The 23,144-nt window shown below is 29.6% G+C and overlaps 1 protein-coding gene across 1 annotated transcript in view; it reads right to left on the minus strand.

The window, feature by feature from the left end:
- LOC107441334 (uncharacterized) overlaps positions 1–22,263 on the minus strand; it is a 46,933-nt gene extending 24,670 nt beyond the window's left edge. The window contains exon 1 of the mRNA XM_021146121.4: positions 22,046–22,263. The gene's annotated coding sequence lies outside the window, so the exon portion shown is untranslated. The remainder of the gene's footprint in view (positions 1–22,045) is intronic.
- Positions 22,264–23,144: the final 881 nt, after the last annotated feature.

A 23,144-nucleotide genomic window follows, 5' to 3' on the forward strand; every position in this document is an offset into this window, starting at 1 on the left:
ATTTAAAAAAAATCAATTTCGATCGTAGACTCGTGAGATTTGTTGTCTTCTTAGAGAAATTTTAAAATTTGAAAGACTTGTTTATGAGCAATGAAATCCCCTTAATGCATAGAATTTTTAGTGACGTTCATACATTTTACTTCATATTTCCTAACCAGCGATGAACAGGCTTGTAATTTTGAATTCAACTCAGAAGACAAAGAGAGCTGCTCGATCAGGCATTGAGACAAAATAACCTTCGTGGAGGACCTTTTGATGGAACTAACTCGCATTTGTGTTACATGGTGAGGAAAACCACGAAAACGTCTTGTGGTTAGCCCGACACGGGGACTCGAACATGTGATCCACCTACCACTGAAGATATTTTACGTCAGCACTGCGACCCGGGAGAAGAATTCGTACCACCCAGCAACAGCTGGGATTCGAACCTGGGGCACCTCATTAGGCAGCGAGAGCTTTATCCCCTGAGCCACCGCTGCTCACGCATTTGCAATGTAAAAATTTCTCTAATAAAAAGAATAAATTCTCAGAAATTACTGTTTGGTATTTTTTAGAATTGCTTTCTCTAAGTCTTAAATAGCTCTAAACAATATTTACTAAACTAAACTGAACTCAGTGGTGCGACAGACCAAGCAGGGCCAACGTACTTAAACAATATTCAAGGTACAAAATAAATCGACAATTCAATATTGAAAGATAAATTAAAAGGACATATTTCAATTCAAATACTTCATGTGTGTCTTTTCTCTTCCATTTACGAACGTTTCAAGCATTTAAAATGACGACAGTTCATGGTCGACGTTTATATTTGTAACAAGTCAAATGTTAAGCGTTTAAAATTCTGACATCTTTATTTCCTGGCGTCCTTCAGTGATTCACTTTCTCTAAAAGTGTGCAATTTTCTTGCCCACGATCTATAGTTTGGACGTGAGTTAATGACAGCGAGTTTGGGATAAATGGACAAACATGTCTGTCACATTTTTATCACTGCCAGAGACGAATTACTGTTACGAAGTTCTGTCTGGAAGTTAAAAGTACAAAACACGTTTTTGAGTGATGTACCTGGTTCCGGGTTGTCATTGTGAAAATCTGACCTTTATGAAGTAGTAGACATGTAAATTAGTTTTTCCACTTTTGTTAGAAATAACTCCTACACCTATTGTTTGATTATTAAAGTCTACTTTTTTTTCTTAACTATTAGTCAAGATATAACTTCCTTGGAATTGTTTACAGATTAAACTAAATGCAATGATCATGGTTGAGCTCACAAGGTTTTGTAGAACAAGTTCCCAAACCGTTTTTATCTTTTCTGAAGTTAATCAAGAAAAAAAAACCTTCAAATATTTTAATCAATAATCTTAATAATTGAATAATGTCAAGAAATTTGGTTTACAATCAAATCTGTATTTTATTCGGTTTCTTTTAGAGAGTGGGTAGAGCGAGTAAAAAAAATTATACATTGTTAGAAATTTTATTCTGAAATAGCGGTAAAGTAACCAGCCGCAGTCTTTCCATCTGATTAAACATTAAGTTTATGGTTAGAAACATTTCTTACCGTTACGATTTTGAAATGATGGGGTTTAAAAGCCATGAATGCAAAACTATACTTTTTAGTAACCATTTACAACCAGCATAGTTTCTAAACCATAAAAATAAAACTTAAAAGGAGCTCTGTGGGTGCCGCGTCATTTATGCTCAAATGATAATTTCGTACTCTACTAGTCCAGGATCACCGGTTGAAGAGTGTAGACACTGGAAACTCTTCGCGTATTGAAGGAATGGGAGAAATATTGTGGTATCAACGATAGGATTCAAACCCCTGTTCCACCGGTAATGAGATTGACCGATTAGCTCTCTCAACTACAATATGTACCCAACTGCATGGAACAAAATGGCTTCATAAGGTGAGCCTAGTTGACGCGGATATCAGGTTGTTAAACTGTTTTAGGTAAAAACAATCAATAAACGATTCTTCTAACACTTAACAGTTTGTATATAATCTTATAATCTTTTTTTATGGTTATTCAACTGTTTTAGTAGAATATGGTAAAATAACAATTAAATAAAGTGCAATTTAAGTGCAATTATTAATAAGTGCATTAGGGAAAAACAATCAATAAACGATTCTTCTAACACTTAACAGTTTGTAAATAATCTTTTTTTATGTTTATTCGACTATTTTGGTAGAATAACAATTAAATAAAGTGCAATTTAACCATTTTTATCATAAAAAAATTCTAACAGTGTAGGTTTTTTTTGTACAAATTGGTACAGCATAAAAATTGGTTACAACAAGTATAATAAACTATCGATAGATTCAATACAACCGGTATAGTACAAAATAAAAATATTCCCTCTTCACATTAATATTATAGCACTTTCAGTTTTATGCGTTTTCAGGAAAGTTATTTTTTGAATACTTCCTTCTTATACAAGTTTAGTAGAACTAATATTTTACTGGCGGCGCTGATTTGCCAATCTATATCGGATTTGCAGTTATCACTGATCAACTCAATAACCTTTTAATTGTGGACCAACACAGAAAGCAAAATGACTCCAATTTTCAAGGAATTTCTATCTTGTTGAAAGAATTAATGCACATTTATGTCACATTTATAGGAAAAATATGAAAGCCTCTTATGGCTAGATTAACGGAAAAATTTATTGAAGCGCATTAAATTTCTTTATTAAACATTGGAAACAATAAAGTAGTTTTCAATACCGAATATAAAGATTTTTCCCTGCAATTCTATATATTTCACACGGTTCTTTCCTGAAAAGAAGTAGATACTGATGAATACTTTGAAGAAGAGGATAGATTTACTCCTCCCGAAAACTGAAATAATTTTACTGCAGTAGAATGATTGAATTTCAAAGTTGTCGAATGTATTGATTAAATTTAAACTGTCCAAATATTCCAGCAACGTAAAAAAATATATATTGTAACAAACAATTACAGTGTATATAACAGTTTCAAAAGACCCCAGTCACGTTTTAAGTGCTCCTTATAAAATGCAGCAATATTCGTTTTCTGTAAACATAAATCAAACTTTTCATTAATGGTTCTGAAACATTCCAGTAATATTACAAAAACATCTGTTAATAGGTTGAAAAACTATGACTTAAAGCTGTCTTTGTCTACGTTTGTAAAGGGCAAGTAATAATAATAATAATACATCATGTTAGAAAATGATGAGTTCAATTAAACAAAATTCATCGTTTCTTTAATTTCTCACGAGAAATTATCTTTACTCTCCTTATGCTATTTTATGCTTTCACAATCATTTGAACTCCATACATTTTAATGTTATTGCGACATTTCAAAATCGCAGCACAGAATGAAACACAAAAACGAAATTTTCAACATTTATTATTGAAATTCTCCTGCAACAACGTTTGACTTTTATGTTTATCAAATTATTCGAGACACAACTAAAATTTTATATTTTTTATTTTAGGAATTATGTATTTAATAGCATGAAACTCATTTGAAATAATTTTATAATGCTTTTATTTTTACAGTAACGAGAAAATTAATTTAATAAACGAAGAATTTTTGTATTTCTCAACTTTAAGAAAAAAGATTTTTGGGTAACAATATAGGGATATATTTTCGTGTAACAATATAGGGCCACTCCTTGCTGAAAGAGCAATAAACAACGACTAGTACAAGAAAATAATGAGAGAAAAAATAAAGGATTAGGGTTAAACAATAGCTGCCGTCTACAAGTGGAATTTTTTTTATCAAGACTTGGCTCGTTGCCCTAATTTTAAAAAACAAAAAATAATAAAAATCAAATAAAAGGTTGCTGCTTAAGCCTGGCAGGGAGACTCTCCGGATCTTAATCCCATACAGAATCTATGGATATCATCAGAAAAACTTTCTATAAATAGATTGCAAAATGAAAAATAGTCTCATTTATTCATTGATTCAAGTTTGGTTTAGGAAGGAAAAGAATTGTAAAAGCTTGGTGAGATTTATGCCGCGAGTGAAATTCGTTCTAAAATCGGAAACTAGGTATATTAGGTTTTTATGAAAAACAAAAAGCATTACAATTCTTAATAAACATTTATTTTAAAAATTTGTATTTGATTCAACTCACTACTGTACATCATTTTGATTCTGTAAAAATCTTTTTGAATTTTAAGGTTTAAAAGTTTTTTTTTTTTTGTTTCGAACATTATCCTTCTATTTGTATTTGTTAGCATAAGTGTTGCTGAAGAAAAGATAAAACACGTGAGTATTTTGTTATTGGCCAAAGAAGAAGCATACTGCAAACTATTGTTTAAATCAGAAACGACATTTCCGTTTTTTTCGTTTTTTTTCGTGATTTATTTAATAATCATAGTTGAGAACGCAAAATAATTTACGAATCGTGCTTGACGATCATAAATAATCTTTCGTCCTCTTGAATTTGAAAAATGATAAAAAATTCCTACTATTGAAACGTCAGGTAAAGTAATTGAAAATGACCTTGCCTGTTGAAGTATAGATCCGTGTGTCCTATAAAAGTTCGTAAAACTTGAGAATTATTGCGAATTTTTCTGCTTAAAAAATACAACAACCGAAATAAATTATGAAATATTTTAATCATAATTTGAATGTAAAAAATCTGTGATTATTTTAAACTTACTGCTTTTGAAAACTACCTTAGTCACCCTCACGAACTAGTCACTTCGCAGTTGCATATTACGAGTTATGGTATGGCATTTTGATAATACGACTATTTCATAATACGTAACAAAAAATGCACATACATAATTGGCGGATTCTTAACTCTAACGAATGAATTGAACTAACCCTCAAGAATTGAGAATAGTTAATATATGAGATTAAATAGGGCTGAGATCAGGGCTGAAAGCCTATACACCGAAGAGCCATTACATTATGACCACCCTCCATCTATAACAATGGGCTCGCCCAGGTTTTCATGGTTTTTCGCTCAGGAACAATGCTTTCAAGGGGCACATTAGAACCCATAATCCTCATTGAACAATCCCTGACACCTGTAAGCTACTTGAACATAGTTGCAGACCAGGTTCACCCATTCATGGCAACAGTTTTTTTCTGCGGGGGATGGTGTTTACCAACAGGATAATGCACCATGTCATAAGGGTCGAATCGTCGAGGAACATTCCGGTGACTTTTAAGTCATGTCTTCGCACCAAATTTACCTGACCTTAATCCAATAGAGCATTTGTGGTCCTACTTGGAAAACCAAATTCATGCTGCCACTCTACACCTCGCAATGTGAGGGAATTGCAGGACCAGTTGGTGAGCGCTTGGTACCAGATACTACCTCAGACTACCTATCAGCACCTTGTGAAATCAATGCCACGGCGGGTGCTAGCAGTTTTGAGGGATAAAGGTGGTTCTACATGTCATTAGCAGGGTGGTCATAATGTAATGGCTCTTCGGTGTATATATACCATGACGGAAAAGAGCAAAAACTGGTACGAAAAGCATTTCCTTCTAGTATTTTTTTGAGAAACATAAATTTCTGCAACTGCCGAGATTTTTTTAACAAATATATATATATATATATATATATATATATATATATATATATACATATATATATATATATATATATATATATATATATATATATATATACATATATATATATACATATATATATATATATATATATATATATATATATATATATATATATATATATATATATATATATATATATATATATATATATATATATATATATATATATATATATATATATATATATATATATATATATATGTATATATATATATATATATATATATATATATATATATATATATATATATATATATATATATATATATGTATATATATATATATATATATATATATATATATATGTAATAAGCGAGACAACAGCCTCTATGTTATCCCGCCAGATGTCGCTCTCTTCAACGAAAAGCAACGAGCTTTCTCGATGTAAATGAAGAGTTAGTGAGTTGATGTGTAGTTTCTAAGTGAAACTGGTTGTTTTTAGGTAAAACCTGAAACCTGTGTGGTTCGAACCTAAGTGGTTAGAGTCTATGTGACTCATATTGTTATTGAGGAATAAATATTATTGTTATTGTTATTGATCATATGGTTAATTGAATTAGTTGATGATAACCAACTTCATCGCATTATGGTGTAGTTTGAAGTAACTCGGCATATATACCTGACATATATATATATATATATATATATATATATATATATATATATATATATATATATATATATATATATATATATATATATATATATATATATATATATATATATATATATATATATATATATATATATATATATATATATATATATATATATATATAAAACTGCTTCTTTCCTGGTAAAAAGTAAATACTGATGAATTGTTTGAAGAAGAGGATAGATTTACCCCTACCGAAAACTGAAATAATTTAAATACCAGCTTTTCCCCTTTTCCCTCTTTCTTTCACCCATGGCTGGGATAGCCTGGTTGATAGGGCGTTAGATCCATGTTCAAGTTATTGAAGAGTTCGACCCCCGACGATCGACGACTCCCCATGTAATAAATGGTGATTGGTGCATGTTAAATCTGTCAAGTCACTACGTCCTCTATGTTCCCATAACAAATCAATATCTCTGGAAGGGCTGAATTGGAGATTGATAAATCTCTGGTTCAGGTCAAAATTACGATCTGTGGATGAATGAATGGATGTAAGAATGAGTCCGCCCCATAAACGGGCTGTAAAGTGTGTGTGACTGAAGTCGTATTGTTGGCCATAGATGACGCAATTGAAAAACAAGAAACACGCCCTCAGCCTTAAATTCACTTTGCTTGACCAAGCAGGCTTGCTGGTTGGCAAGTAGCATTAGAAAAAACAACAACAAGAGGTTAAACTTCATTTCAAAAACACACGTGAATCAAATGCACATTCAAAAGATTAAAACAATGAATCTTACCAGATGCCAAACATATTTAAATTCTGAATTAAGTAAAACAAATCTAGTTATTTGACTCCTTTTGAAAGAATCAATACAAAAATTATAATAATGGCATTCTTTAAATGCCGATACCGAGACAAAATATATAAATATATAATCTCTTATAATATTAAGAAACATTCTTCAAGAATATGTTAAATCATCTCTTGCAGAATTTTTTTTTTTTAAAAATATAAATTTTTGAGACATTTTTTTAAAATTTCGGAATCCTGTAGGACTTAGCTATCAGCAATGTGAACCGTCTTCTACAAAGGCACCTAAAGATGGAATCGAGATAGAATTAAGATAGGAATAACAAAGTACCAGCTTTTCTTATGATTTTGTTATAAAATATAACCCCTACGCTAAATTTAACTGTTATCTCTGTTATACAAATAATACATTTAATTCTGCTTATACCTTTCTTTGCAAATATTATTTAGGGATTTCTCAAATTTATTGATGTTGCCCCCAAGTACAAAAGATTGAAGATCCTAATCCAAAACTAACAAACTTTGAATACTTAACTAATAACTTCTTGTCCTATAGCAGACTTTGGATTGCCCATCTTTACCTGAAGTTCATCAGCGAAGAGTCAATAATTTGTCAATTATAGGACAAGCTTTGCACAGAGAAAAAAATTCTGGTAAAATTAAAGTATGGTAATGACGTTTCTGGTATTAAAAAAATCATAATTCCGGTAATACAAACCATTATATACGGAATTTAAACCATTCTTTTGGTAATTTTTGAGTTCATATGATAAAGGTTTACCGGAAGTTCTGATTTTCAAAATTAAAGCTCCTATTACTACACATTTAGTGAAAAATACGAAACTGAAAAGTGAATTTAACCTAATAAATGATTTTTATGCCATGCTCTAAGGTATTAAATCTTACCAATCTTATGAAATTTTATCACATACTATAAAACCATACTTTATTGTTAATTTTACCAAATCACGATTTTTTCATTTTTTATAGAGTCAGAAACACAGTAAATTTTACACCACATTATGGTTGTTTTGACCATATGTTTTTCCTGGGCATAAAATTAAAGTTTTGAATAAGTTAATTTCACAAAACATATCTATTATTTAAAATTATTCATATTAATACATTCAAAATTCGATACAATGAATATTAGCTTTTAACCCTTTGTAAGCTTTGTGATACGTAGCTTCAAACAGAAGTCCCTAAATAATTTATTCATTACATTTTAAGCAATCCATTTAACTAACTGTTACAGAAGTCAATACGCACCCTAGTTATTTATTGTTATCATTTTTAACAAATATAATTAATCGCATTTTAGAGCTAACGTAAAAAGTTCAAGTTTCTTAAATTTATTCTATTAGTGATAATGAAGTCGAATGTAAGAAGTAAAATTGCATCAATGCAGCATAATAACTTTATTTATTACTAAAGTTCGAAGCTATCGTTAGTGGCAGATCTTTGTTTTTACTCACGTCTTAATTTTCCTGCTTGTTATTATTCGCCAAATTGGCATATCATTCATATAAATTCAACAATGCAGTGTGATGAAGTACAGAGAGATTGCGTGACATTTGGCTGAAAAATACACGCCACCTACATGTAATGTGAATAATAAATTGTTGCCTGCCATGACTGCTATTGCACCTTTTAGATTAAACACAACAAAAACCAGACTGTGGCGTAGGGGTTGGCCTGCATTCAGCTCCTTACCGTGATTTGTGACTCAACAAATAGAATAAATTTAATAAAAAAAATAAAATTGAATTAGTAGCCAACATGATTCATATTTATATTTTTAACTACTCAAGTTAGAGTAATTCGAAAACTTTTTGTGTGAGCCTTTATAAAATCACGTGTTGTATTGAACGGGGGGGGCAAGAATTATTGTTTTTCATAATTGGCTTGCACATATGAAAAAACAAATATATTTTTAACAAGAAGCACATGATTCGATGGAAAGAGATGAAATTAATTAAAAACAATGTTTTAAAAAATTATTAGCTTTTTTACTAACTCAATTGAGTAATAATATGAAATTTAGCCAGCATGATGTTTCACTAGTTCTCCAATATTAACCGATGTACGAACTTGGAATATATACCTTTGACAATCCTCTAAGTCAATTAATTTAAAACATGAAATTTAGTTTGCATGATGTTTATACTAATTATCAATTAATAACTTTACAATTAAAATGCAAAATATATGCTTGACAATGTGGAGGAAAGCATACTGGCTTCCTTAAAACTTTCTCAGATGATTCTGAAATTTCTAGGTAAAATATTAAAACTGGCTAGTTTCAATGGAAAAATTATTATAACACATGTGTGTATTAAAATGTAATTATGTAATTTAATTAACAGTAGACGCTTTTGAGACAACAAGCAGCACGTTTTACAACATGTTTTGTGTTGTACTATTTCGGTTATTTTATACCTGTACTAATATCATAAGCTAAGATTCAAATCGAACTTCTGTTTTCTGTTATTGTTTATTATACACCATCTCCATAAAAGCAAAAATCTTAAAAAAGTCCAAAAATAAAATAGGATTCCTTAAAATTTCGAGAATAAGGTTTTAGCATTTAAGAGTATGGAGGGAAGCTGATCTGTCTTGCACCAATGAGTCTCATCTCAGATCTCAAAAACGAGTCTCTATCCCGGTTGAAAGGTAATTGACTTAATGTGTAAACTTAAAAAGTGTTTGCTGTTTCCTAGGAATATTGAGTTAGTGACACACCAACATGATCTATTTCCAAAGTACCATGAATAAGCTGGGGGGATCACGGGTGTATGATCTATTTTTATCGATTTTCTTATTTAATTGAAAAATATTTTAATAAAGGAGCAATAATACATATTTAAATGTACAAAATATGTGAATATGACCTGGATTGCAAACTCGATGTTTCATTATATTTTATAACTGGAATTAAACACCCGATGCGATTCTGAGCTTACGATTATTAATTTTCAACTGCACGGCCTTGGAATTTTGAATGTAACACAGAAGAAACTGCAGGATCAAGCACTAAGACAAACAAGCTTTCGTGGAGGACTTTTTGATGGAACTAACTCACATTTGCGTTACACGAGAGGAAAACCAAGAAAGCATTCAAGGTTAGCCTAATGGCAAAGAGATTCTAACCCATGATTCGTCTACCACTGAGGATATTTTACGTCAGCACTGTGGTCGGTGCGAGTCGGGATCAGAATTCGTACCAACTAGCCATCGCTGCGATTCAAAGTCACCCAAGTAGGAGGCAAACCCTCTACCCCCTGAGCCACGAAAAATATCCTCAGTGGTAGACGGATCATGGATTAGAGTCCCTTTGCCGTCAGGTTAACCTTGGGAGGTGTCCGCGGTTTTCCTCTCCCTATAAAGCAAATGCTGGTTAGTTCCATCAAAAAGTCCTTCACGAAGACAAATTTCTCCCAATACTTGATCCAGGAGCTTCCTTGTCTTCTGGATTGAGTTCAAAATTACAAAGCTAAGGCGTTGAACATTAGTAGTCATAAAAGCAGAAATTGGGTCGTTTGTTCAACGACGGTTATAAAAAAAAGTATATAAAAAATAAAATTAATGTGGATTTGTCATTACCCAAATCAGAGATCTCTAAAACAATACCTTATTACCAATTACTTATTGGACAAATGACGTCACTTCCAGTATCTTAAAATACATTTCTAAATATACACATACTAGTGGGCTGCGCCCCTGCTCGCTAATGCTCGCCAACCCCCGAAAATTGCTAAGCAATCTTGTATGGTTTGCTTCGCAAACCAAGCTCGCTTCGCTCTTTACTAACTTAGGTACATTGCAAATGCACAAAATTCTCAGAATTCAAAACAATCATTCAAATCCATATAAAAACTTTTTTTTAAAAAAAATTACATCTTTTAAGTAAATACTAAGTCATTAGAATAAATTTGAATTCAAATAAATGACATGTAATTCGTTAAACCTATTAGAAATGTGCTATAGTATAATTCGTGATATAAATCAAAAATCGTCAAATAAATTCGTAATATATAAATTCGAGAAAAAAAGCGCTTTAGACAAAATACTAAAATAGAGATCGATCGACAAAGACTACTCACTTCTGCCTAGCTTAATAGTATGAGATTGCCGCAGCTGATGCTCTCTGGTTATTTCAGTTTCCGTTTTCAAAAGCGCTATATGTTGAGTCACCTCAGCTAGATTTGGCATGTGACATTTCTAGCGGCAATCATTGGTCGATTCGCCGTGTAAGAGAAATAGTAACGTAAACAAAACAAAGCAAACGTTGCCACTGGCGGAAAAGAAATACAGCCAAAATTTGGGAGCCACGTAAGAGAATTATATATATATTAGATTAAACATTTATTACTAAAATAAAATAATTTTTCTTTACTTTGTTTCGTTAAAATTTCTTTTTACCATTAGCATACAAAACGTATTTGCAAATATACGCATATTGAACATTTATTGCAAATGTAAAACCAAAGATGTTTTACTTTTTTACATACAAATTGTTTCTAACCATTAGCATGCTGCTTTTAACCATAACCATAACCATTAGTAAGTTGGTTTCGTATAAATTCGCTAACTCTTAGTACGGGATATCAAATTATATTTCCAAGACAGCATCACAGAACAGTTTTTGAGAACATATAGAAACTAAGTAACGTTTTAAAAGTTATAAAATGTATCTAAAACAGAAATGTAATGTTTGTATGTGCGTGATTCTGTATAATTTTACTGAAAATCTGCCATTTATTGGAGATAACTCTATCCTGTACTACATTAAAAGAACGTAGTAAAAAGTTAATTAACTTTATTCAGAAATCTCAAAACTAGTTTCGAAACAGTTGATTAGCAATTAGAGAAAACGGGGAGTTTGCCAGACTAAAAACAAAAATCCATTCACATCTTTCGAAAAACTAAAAAAGGGAGACATGAATTCAAGGTGAGAAATTGTTTTTTGAAATCACGACTGCGAACTCTATTGCATGGACACACAGCTGTTGGCGCAATTCGGGTGACTTATTTGTTTCGCTCACCTAAGCCATAAAACTTGAATTAAAATTTCTGACAAAAGAGAGAATAAATTTATTTTTAGTTTTAGTAAAAGCACTTTACGAACAGTGAACAAAGAAAGCGTTATCATAAATCACAGTGGCGACGCCATAAATATTCAAATTTCTAAAATATACTAGAATGGATGTGGCTACACGACCTACCCATCTTCGCACTAAAAGGACATCGCCCATGGCAGTAAAATTCCATTAAGTTTGAAAAATAAATTTTAGTCTTTTGAGGTAAGGTGTAATTTTAACGAGATATAAATTTAGATATGGAAACAATGCAATACGGGATTTTCCCTAATCATGATTCTTAGTATATATTTTTAGAATACTTATAAATAAACTAAGCAAAAAAAGTATGCACATAAGAAGTCTCATATTAATATTCAAGCAAATGAAAAATGCTATATAAATGATCCTAATCACCAGTGAGGAAGGCAACATGTAAAACAAAAAAAACATGATTGCCTGGAGAAACTTGGATAGGTTTCTAAAAATCACTCCTCAACTCTTCTTTGTTTCTTTGGATTGTCAAACCGGTTTTAGTAATTCCTAAACATACGTAAGATAAACAGCGTGAGATTTATATTGGAATAAAAAGAAATTTAAATGACTGTGTAGAGCTTTCACTACTTAAAATATGTAAAACACATCTTCTTAATCATACTAACTATATCGTGTTATTGCTATTTTTAATTTTGAATCAATAAATTAGGCAATGTGAACAAGCATATTTCACAACAGAATAATGTAATTTCGCAATAAAAGTGTAATTAAACTTTAGTAACTATGCAATTTGCAATTAATTTTTTGTAATTAGGCTATCTGAATAGCGTAATTAAAACTTAGCAATTACGCTATTAACATTGTGTAATTAATGTTACGCAAAAACGTCATCTAAGAAAGTAATGTCGTAATTACTATTGTAACTTTGCAGGAATAATACATTAATAAAAGTGTAATAAGTAATATAAAAGTAACAAAAAACACAAGTAAGACAAGCATATATAGTAAAATTATATAAAGCGTATCTTAGATAAGCAAAGCATAAGGAGTTCTGTTTTTGTTTAATCTGGATAAAATTTCGTTGCAGAAATTTCATGCAATTCTTCATTTAACTAATTTTCATCATTTAAATGTTTAAAACAGATTTAAATAATAATTTGTGTCATCAAAACTAACTAAGTCTTCAAGATAAATATTACTTTTTTATTATTAACCAATTTAAAAAAAATTTCGTCGAAAAATTTCTGGATAATAAATTAGCCGAATAGTGCTAATGAGACGAGAGAAATCAAAAATTTTAAGCGTTTTTTTTAAATTCATCTAAATAAAAGCTTAGTTTTGACAAAAGCTGCCAAATTTAACGCGTTATCTTATAAACTCATCAAGAAAAAGCTTGATTTTAACAAAACATACGAAATTAAACTATTATTTCTTTAAACGTTGCAATTCACTTGATCTGTAACTTACAGTGTGAAAAAAAAATAACCTGACCACTCTGAATAATTTCTAATCTAATGATCGAATCATTACGTTCTAGGACTTAATCTTAATGGTTCAAAGAGGTGACCTCAAATATGCAAATTAATTACTGCAAACGATATTTTAAGTTACGAAATAAGGCACAAAAACGTATTTTCTCTGACTAAACATACCTTTATTGCGCCGTTTTCCGACTTTTGATCCCCAAAATATAGGGGTTTAATCACAATGGGAAATGTTATCCCAACAGTTTCTTTAATTTTATATCCGTCGTTGAACAGCCGACCCAATTTTTGGGTTTACGACTACTAATGTTCAACTCCGTAGCCGGGTAATTTTGAACCAATCCAGAAGACAAGGAAACTCCTGGATCAGTACCCACAGAGGTATTGATTTGTTATGGGAACATGGAGGACTTTGCGACTCGTCAGATTTACGTGCATCAGTCGCCATCAGTCGTCTTCGGCCGGCGGGGATCGAACCCACGAACTCTTGGACACGGGCCCAGCGTCCTACCGACCAGGCTATCATCCCTATAGTTTGGACAGATCAGCGGTCCAAAATTTGAACCCCTTAATGTTAACTTTACTTTTTGCGTATTTCACCATATCTGAAGAATTTTTTAAGCGAATTGAAAAAGTTTTGAAAAGTTTATTATTTCATTTAATAATAGTCGTAAAAATGTCAGATTGTAAGGTATACAATTTTTACATCATTTTAAAGAATGCAATTAAATCTTAAAATACAAAATTTAAGTACAATCGATTAACTAGTTCCTGAAAAATCAAATTTAAAAACTCTGGCTTTTATAAAATTCGATTTCTCAGGATTTATTTGACAAAACAAAATACGTAAAATCCGGCTTGTTTTGAAGAAAATTCTAGCTCTGGCATGACTTTAACTAGTCATAAAAATTCAAGTTGTGCATCCTTAACTCTTCCTATTAAGTTCTAACCAATTACTGAATGACAAGTTAACATGCTAGTTTATAAGAGTTAACGCAAGCAATCAATGTTGAAATGTTAATTTGTTAAAAATTTACAAACCACTTAACCTCACATACATATGCTACACAGCAGGTATCTGACACCTGAAATTCAGTTGAATTTAAAAACTGTTGTATAAAGTGTTGATAGCTACAAGGCCGCAACATAAAGGAAGAGCATAAAAGTGTTTTTGTAAGAAAAGCTGCGGGCTATTTTAAAATAGCATTTTCGCAATTTTAAATCCCAAAAACAGTGAGATTATACAGATTTAAGTGCCATCCAGATGAACATAAAAGACATTTAAAGTAGGGTGAGAACTAATTATGCATCATTCGTAGAACATAAACCGGTTTTGAATCATCTCTTCTAAATTGGTTCTTTTTTCTTTCTTTTTTTTTTTTTATTAAAAAGCACTCTCCGAGTCATTATGGTAATTTCGCCGCTCCATCAAAAAAAATGCATTATCTAACAAATATTATTTTATTATTTAATAAATATTAATGCATAAAAATAAACGTTTATTGTAAATGGTTTTTGAAACTCCATAAAAGTTGCAAACAATAAATCAATTGTTGTGCCTGAGAAATAAATGTAGAACTAGCTTCCACTTTAGTTCAGTTTGAGTTGCATTTTATATTTTTATTTGGGTCATTAGCTATTATTGAAATAATTTTTTGATAAAAATTACATTTTAGTTTTTAAAGTTACTTACTTTTCAATATATAGATTAAGCAAAATTATTTCTCTAAAACGTAAACGCCAAACTACATGTGTTTTGTTAATCAGCATCAAACTGAAGAATAAAACAAGAATGAATAAAATAAAAATAAATACGCCATTTAATAGTATAATAGGTCGGGATAGCCTGGTTGGCAGGGCGCCGGACTCACGCGAGAACGGGAGTTCGAATCCAGCCGGCCGGAGACCCCTCGTGTATTAAATGGTGACTGGTGCATATTAAATCTTCGGGTCACAAAGTCCTCCATGTTCCCATAACAGATTAATACCTCTGGGGATACTGAATTCGAGATTGATCTTTCTTTGTTTCAGGTCAAAATTACGATCTGTGGATGAGTGAATGGATGTATGAATGGGTACACCATATAAACGGGTATGACGTATGGGTATGGCAGAAGTTGAATTCTTGGCCATAGATGGCACCACTGGAAAACAGGAACAATCGCCCCCCCCCCCCCTCTGCCCTAATGGCCGACGACCACAACAACAACAACAACAATAGTATAATAATGAAGAATTGGCATTGTTTTTCGAAAAATTTAACTATTCTAACCATATTCAAAAATTAATATAGTTATTTATAATATTTTGAAAGATATGTATAAGAATCTAACACTGCGGTTAGATTGGTTAAAAACGTAATCGTATTTTTCTTAATAAATAAACATTTAACAATAAAAAAAAGCACATGGGGTAAATATAACGAAATAAATATATTTTGAAATTCTTTTTCAATTTAAGTAAGTTTTTATTTGTTAGAAAATATCAATTCAGTAACGCAATAAAATATATATTATTTTTGTAAAATCAATATAATATGATGAATTCAGCTTGGATAAACATGAAACATTATCGTGTTGTAAAACAAATCTGCTTACTTCTGTTTTAAAGGTTTCACATTTTTCAACAATAAAAAAAAATTAAGAAAGCTCTAACTGTTTTTTTATTGATACTTCGTTTTTATTATTTACTATAACAACAGCAGAAGCTACTGCATGATGAACAGATTTATTCGATCATAGATGGAAAACTGAATTCACTTTTGTAAATCACAAACGTTATTTTCGAATCATATACAGAAATCTACAGACCAATTCAAGCAATTTTAACAGAAACGCTAGGAAAGATGTTATGGAATAAACAGGCAATTTTATAAAATAGAATGCCTTAGAGGGGAATCTAAATTTAAAATTTCTTATTATTTCCATATCAAATGAGCAGATTCTTTGGATTTCTTTTTCTTCAATTGCTTCTTTTTACATGTTTTGACTGGGAAATTGATTTTCAAAGCTAAACTCATATGTTTCTGTTTTTAAAGGAGGTAAATCGTAAAGAAGCATTTCGATATTCTCACAAACAAATAAATGTTTATTTTGTGACAATATCTAAGAACTATTAAAATTCGTATATTTATTTACGATACACGCAATTTTCTTTGTTAATATGGCTTGTTCGTGATTATTGTCACAAGTTGCAGTTACATAATCCATGTTTTCTTAAAAACAAACTTGATTAATTAAAATACAACACACAGCTGTGAGCAATATATACTACTCTAAACTTTGTCTCAGACAGGAAAACATGTTGCGCAATATTAAAAATTGGCGTAAAAGCCTGGAAGCTAGATTTAGAGGGAAATTTTGGAATGAAAGGGAAATGGTTGAAAGCGACGTGCGACTCATACCAAACGATATTATCTATCACTCATCAGGCACACCACTCAACTCGAAAACAAAGACCTCACAAATCGTCTGCCTTTTAGTTTAGTGCAAATAACTATATCAGTTGCTCTGGAAAAAAAAGCACTCCTTTCCTTGAGCCTTTTGGCCTGAAATAGTTCCTTGCTTTGAACCACTATAAATCAATGAATGATAGCAAAGTGTTAGATGATGAATTGAATGTGCAAACGCATTGATTCCTTTTATACAGAGTTTAGCACGTTTTCCACATTAGAGATAATTAGTTGAGGTTGTTAACCTTCTATAAGTTGAGAAAGAATGATTTTTTTTTTTTGGTGATGTAATATTTCATTCAAATTTCATGATGTTCGATTAATTAGTGGTAAATACAAATAACGTATGGAGAATATTCATACGTTTCAGTAACTGTCAAAGTTATATCATGAAATATCGTAGTTATTAGATATTTGCCCATGGTCAAGGCCAGCTTAGATTTTGTTTTTGTGTTTGTTTAAGTTGTTTTTATTTGCTTAGATGTAGCTTGTAATCTTTTTCAGAATTAACACAGAGTAATAAAATGTTTTAACTAAGTTATAACGATGATGCGTCTCAATTCTAAAGGACACTACTAAAAGGTAGATTTTGCAAAACTAAGCTAAATTGAAAAAACTTGAGTTTGACCAAATTTTAATTATTACATTAAGCAAAAAATGGGTCATCAACAAGCAATATAATAACTAACTAATGTAAGGATACAATAGTAATAGTCGAAAAATAAAATATCCATAAGAAGCAGAATTATAGCTTGTTACGAAAACATTACTATTCAATAATCGTTCTTAAATCAGGGAAAGGTGGGGGAACTAATATTCAAAGGCTTGTTGGAATTAAACTGTTCGACCTGAAAACTGTCAGATTTAATAAAAAATATCTATTGTTTAGTTGTGTATAATACACCATTCCTAAATAATAATAGATGCTTCTAGAAAAAGCTAAATCATCCTCAGTAGTGAGGTAAGACCGGTTGCGTATGTTGCAAAATTTAGAAGTAATATAGTTTCAATCAAAAAGTAGCAAACATTTTTAATTTAAATGACTATATGAGAACATTATGCATGTAATTTATAAATTATATAGTTATTCACTGCACGGCAGCTTTTGGGGGCCCTACATAGAAGACGCACATCAAGACACACAGATCGAGCAAGACCCGATCCGAGGGCATAGGTTATTGATACGAAACAAAACAGAGCTAATATTATACTAAATCCTTATTGTTTGTTAGAGTGTGAATATTTAATAAACGCTTAACACTTTCATCGCGGCAATGACGTGCCTTTGTCCCAGCTTCTGCTCTTAGAATTCCCCCGGTGCACTAAAATTGAAATAGAAAGCAAATTCCTTTAAAACTTAATTATTTTACTATTTATTTAACTATTTTTAAGAAAATACAAATCAGTTGCAATCACTAATCATATTTACTAACACAGAAATAGAGCACAGCGAGTATTACTAGAAGTTATGTCGCCCATCGCGTTGAAGGAGTTAATAAGCTAAAAGTATGTATAACTACATACTTTTGAGCATCAATGTTCAGAAATGAACTGTAAATAAATATTTTTCATGCCATTTATTTTTTTAATAAACATTTAGTAGCAATAAAATATTTTTTTACAGCTTAAATAATGCAACATACAAATTCGTAATTATAATGAGAAATAGGCATTGCAAGAGAAAAAACACGTTTTAAATTGCGATTAAAATTCTGAAAGACCCATTGCATGCATTTTAGTAGTGCATTGTTAAGGAAAATGTGCATGTCTCTGAAAATACTACTTTTTATTACAGATTAATTAAAGTATAAAACAATAACACAAAATAATATGTTCGATCATTACAATTTTATCAATTAACTTAAGACATGAATGTAAAGACATAACAGTCCAAAAACATAAGTATAAACTAATTTGATCTTAAAATTATTAAATTTTCAAAGAAAGTAAGTATAGTTACATTTACTAGGGTAAACATTGTTTATCAAGTGCCATCATAAATAATAGCTGGTTTGTCGTTTTTTGTTTTCTTTTTTACACCGAGAAAAAAATACGGTCAAAACTACCAGATTATGGTAAAATTTATCATGCTTCTGGCTCTATGGGAATACCAAAATGCTCAGTATTTTTTACCAATTTCGCTTTAGTAAAGGTTTTGGTAAAATTAACAATATATAATCTGTCATAAAATTTGGTAAATATGGTAAAATTTGGTAGTTTTATCATGATGCCTTAGAGCATGGCAAAAAAAAAACACCCTTTCAATTAAATGTATATTTTAGTTTTGTATTTTTTACTAAATATGTAGAAATAAGAACTATAATTTTGAAAACAACAAGAATTACCGGTAAATCACCACCATATGAACGGAAAAATTATCAAAATGAAGGGTTTAAGTACTGTATATTTTGATTTTATTAACTTACCATACTTAAGGTTTTTTTTTTACCAAAAATGTTCTCAATTTCACCAGAATTTCATATATATATTTTTATTATTTTATTATATATTTTTATAATTTCATTATATATATATATATATATATATATATATATATATATATATATATATATATATATATATATATATATATATATATATATATATATATATATATATATATATATATATAATACTGTTAACTAAAAAAGGAATTTATTTTTTGTTTTCTTATCTTATAATTTATTAATATTTATTCATATTTAAGTGTTACAAATTAGGGTTGAAACTAGACACATTTGTTTATTTTTTTAGAAGAATGAATGCAAAATTAAAACTAAAAGCGTTCTGCATTTAAAACATACAATTTAGGCATAATTTAATTGTATTTTAAGTAATTTTTTAACTTTCCCGACGTTGGCTATGTCAAAATATTTGTAAATTTTACCAGCGCAGATAACTGAATCATTCATAAACAAAAGTTAACTATATCATGATAAAATATATGAGAATCTTAATTTACTATATTTCAGATCATATACTAAACGTAGAATCAAATTTTTTTTATTAAAAAAGAGAAAAAACATGTTACCCCCTGATTTTCAATAAAAATAAGTACGCAAAGGAGTATTAATTATAATTCATTCAAATTTAAGAGTCCAATTTTTCAGATTTCCGAAACGTGGATTTTAATAATATTTATACACTTATGTTCAAATATACATTCAAGCTAAAAATGATATGCTGCATTACCTGATTATAATAATATTAGTTGAAAGCATATATTCGGAAAATAATTAACAAATTCAAAAATCAACTCCTTAATTCACAAATTTGAAAAAAATTATTACATAATTTTTCATTAATGATGACATGTTTGAATCATAATTATATTAAAATTCGCATTATTTAATAGATTCTAGAAATTTAATTAGTTATTATTAAAAACGGTTTTCTTAATTGTAAAAAATTCACGGGAAAAAAGAACTTCGGAAAAATTACCGCACTGTATGGTTATGACATTTCTCGTAAAAAAACGTAATTCTTGTTAATAAAACCAATATATCCTTTGGACTTAAATCGTTGACTTAAATGAAGTTGACATAATTCGTAAAAAAGTAATTAAATCATTTTATTAAACAATTTATTTTGACAAAAACAAACCATTTGAACAATTCTGAGTAAGAAAATTAAGACCATTGCAGGCATAGCTTCCTTTTTTGTCGATATATAGTTATATTTATAAAAAAAATTTCAATCATAAGAAAGATTATGTTTTTTTTGCGAATGGGCAGTATAAAAGAACTATTGTAAATACTCATATCTTGCGCATTTTTTAAACGAATATTTTTCAAATTTAAAAACAATAGTTTTGTAATTATTTTTCAATTGCTCAAAATATTTTGTTTAATTTTATTGAATATTTTTAAAGTTATAGCAAAAAACGTAAGACAGAAAAATTAGGTTTTCATAAAAATGTCCATATCTCCATAAATATTCAAGCTAGGTTTATGAAATTTTATGCACTTAATCAAAATGACAACGAAATTAATCGCATAAGTTACAAGCATAGTGCTTGATTTTCTGTCATAGGGTATTCGAAAAAACTTGTTATATTTAGCAATTTATTGTCGGTCCCTGAAACCTCTGAAAGTTCTAAACCTTATTGCTAAGCATGAAAAATCGTATGAAATAATTACATCCGAAGTAATAAAATAATCCTCTATTAAGTATTTCTTGAGAAATTCAAGAAAATTTCAAAAGCTGAAAGTGTCTCCTAGATTATTGTAGGGTAGTGTAGGTACATTTGTGTCATAAAATTTCTTAAATACAAATGAAAATTACTAAAATTTAGATAAATATTACATTCCATATAATGGTCAGGATATTTCAATAAATGATTTAGTTAAAAATAACTATATAACTGTTAAATTTGAAAATATTATATTTGTCCCAAAGTTTTTCTGAATTCGAATATGAATTTAACTCTATAGATCTAAATGACCTCAACCCATGTTTCAGTTCATCTGTAAGTTTAAAAGATTCTTAACGAAATTAAATATTTATTTTTAATATACATACTTAATAGTATATTTATTAAAAATATACTTTGAATAAATCCTTGAAAGTTTTAAAATAATTTTAATAAATACAGGTTTATTAAAATTATTCAATTATAAATATAACATTATAAATAAAACATTATTAATAAAAATATTATTCAAAGCAAAAATAAATTAAAAAGAAGTTCTTTAAAATGTACGTTAAAGAAAAGTCCTTAATTGAAAAAGTTATTATTTTAACATAAATTATATTTTCCAGGAAAAGCATCTATGCAAAATTTTATGTTATTGTTCTTCTTAAAATTAAATTTACATTCTGGCATTGAAATCAAACTAAATTGGTTTTTTCATCACTTAGGCATAATTTTTTTCAGTTAAAAATAGAAGTTAAATATTTAAATCAATTAATCTACCAAATGTTTATACTTAAGAGTATTTTTTGTGTGTATTTAATTTGAGTAAAAAAAAAACTCTATCATAAACTTCCAAATACTAAAACATAACAAAATAATAAGTGTGAAAAACAATAATGTTAATGCATAAATAAATTAAAAGAGCACTTACAAGTTTAAGATCTCACATTTTCTTATCCGTAAAGCCAAATATTTCCATAATTAGGTGATTTCAAAACAGAAACTAATTGAAACACATTGCAAAAAGATACGCTTTAGAGAAACAGTTTGTGACAGTGAGCACCAGATTTCAAACTTGAAAGTTTTTCTCCGTTCAATTCCTAAAGATCTTAGTTACCTGTTGAATCTGTGAAGTTATTCAAGATAGCCAATGGACAGGTAGAAACTTCCCGTCATGCGCCACAAAAACTTAGGGCGCATGCGTCGTTTCTTTTGCCGACACTTTAAAATAGTAGAAGATGCCATATACGGATCTTGGCCCCATTTTTTACTTTTTTATAAATCGAAGAGAAAAAGATGATAGTTTTATTCCGCTTTTATTTATTTATTGAATTCGAAATAAGCTGAGAATTTCTCCGCGGTAATGGCACACTAACCTTCAAACTCGACTTCGTGAAAATGTAATTTCATTTCATTTTTTCCCCCTTTCCCTTTTGTTCTTCTCTAGTTTCAGATCAGCGCAGACGATTTTCTAAGTAGTGTCAAACGATTAAAAATGTGTGTCACCGAAAGAATTATTGTCTGTGTTCCGTAACATTAAATGCTAAACAAATAATATAATTTTAACTTTTCGCATTTTCAGAAATATCTGTGTTAAAACTAGCTTTAAAATCAACATAATTAACACATTATTGCCATATGATAATTTTATTCCAAAATGAAAATCAAAGTTGAAAATTAAAAAAAAATAATCTGAAAATGAACCTCTAACGAAATTATTAGTTCGAAAACATCTTATTAGTTTTATTAGCTATTTAGTTTTTAAAACTATTTCATATCGAAATAAAATTTTAGTTCGTACAGTAAACGTTTTGAATGAATCACAAACAATAAAATGTTCTAGAAAACTCTCAACGGATAATTCATGCCCGCGAAGTTTTATTTTTATTAAACACTATCATTCTAAATACAGAAAAAAGGGGGGGAACTACGTAGGTTAGACGGAAAATCGATGAGTTTTTTTTTTTTTTTGTAAAATAAAATCTTTACTCAATTGAAAATATCTATTTTAGATTTTCTATAATTTTAGA

This window comes from Parasteatoda tepidariorum, chromosome 1, assembly GCF_982258835.1.
Source record: "Parasteatoda tepidariorum strain Cologne lab strain chromosome 1, Ptep-v5.0, whole genome shotgun sequence".
In the NCBI taxonomy this organism is placed as follows: Eukaryota; Metazoa; Arthropoda; class Arachnida; order Araneae; family Theridiidae; genus Parasteatoda; species Parasteatoda tepidariorum.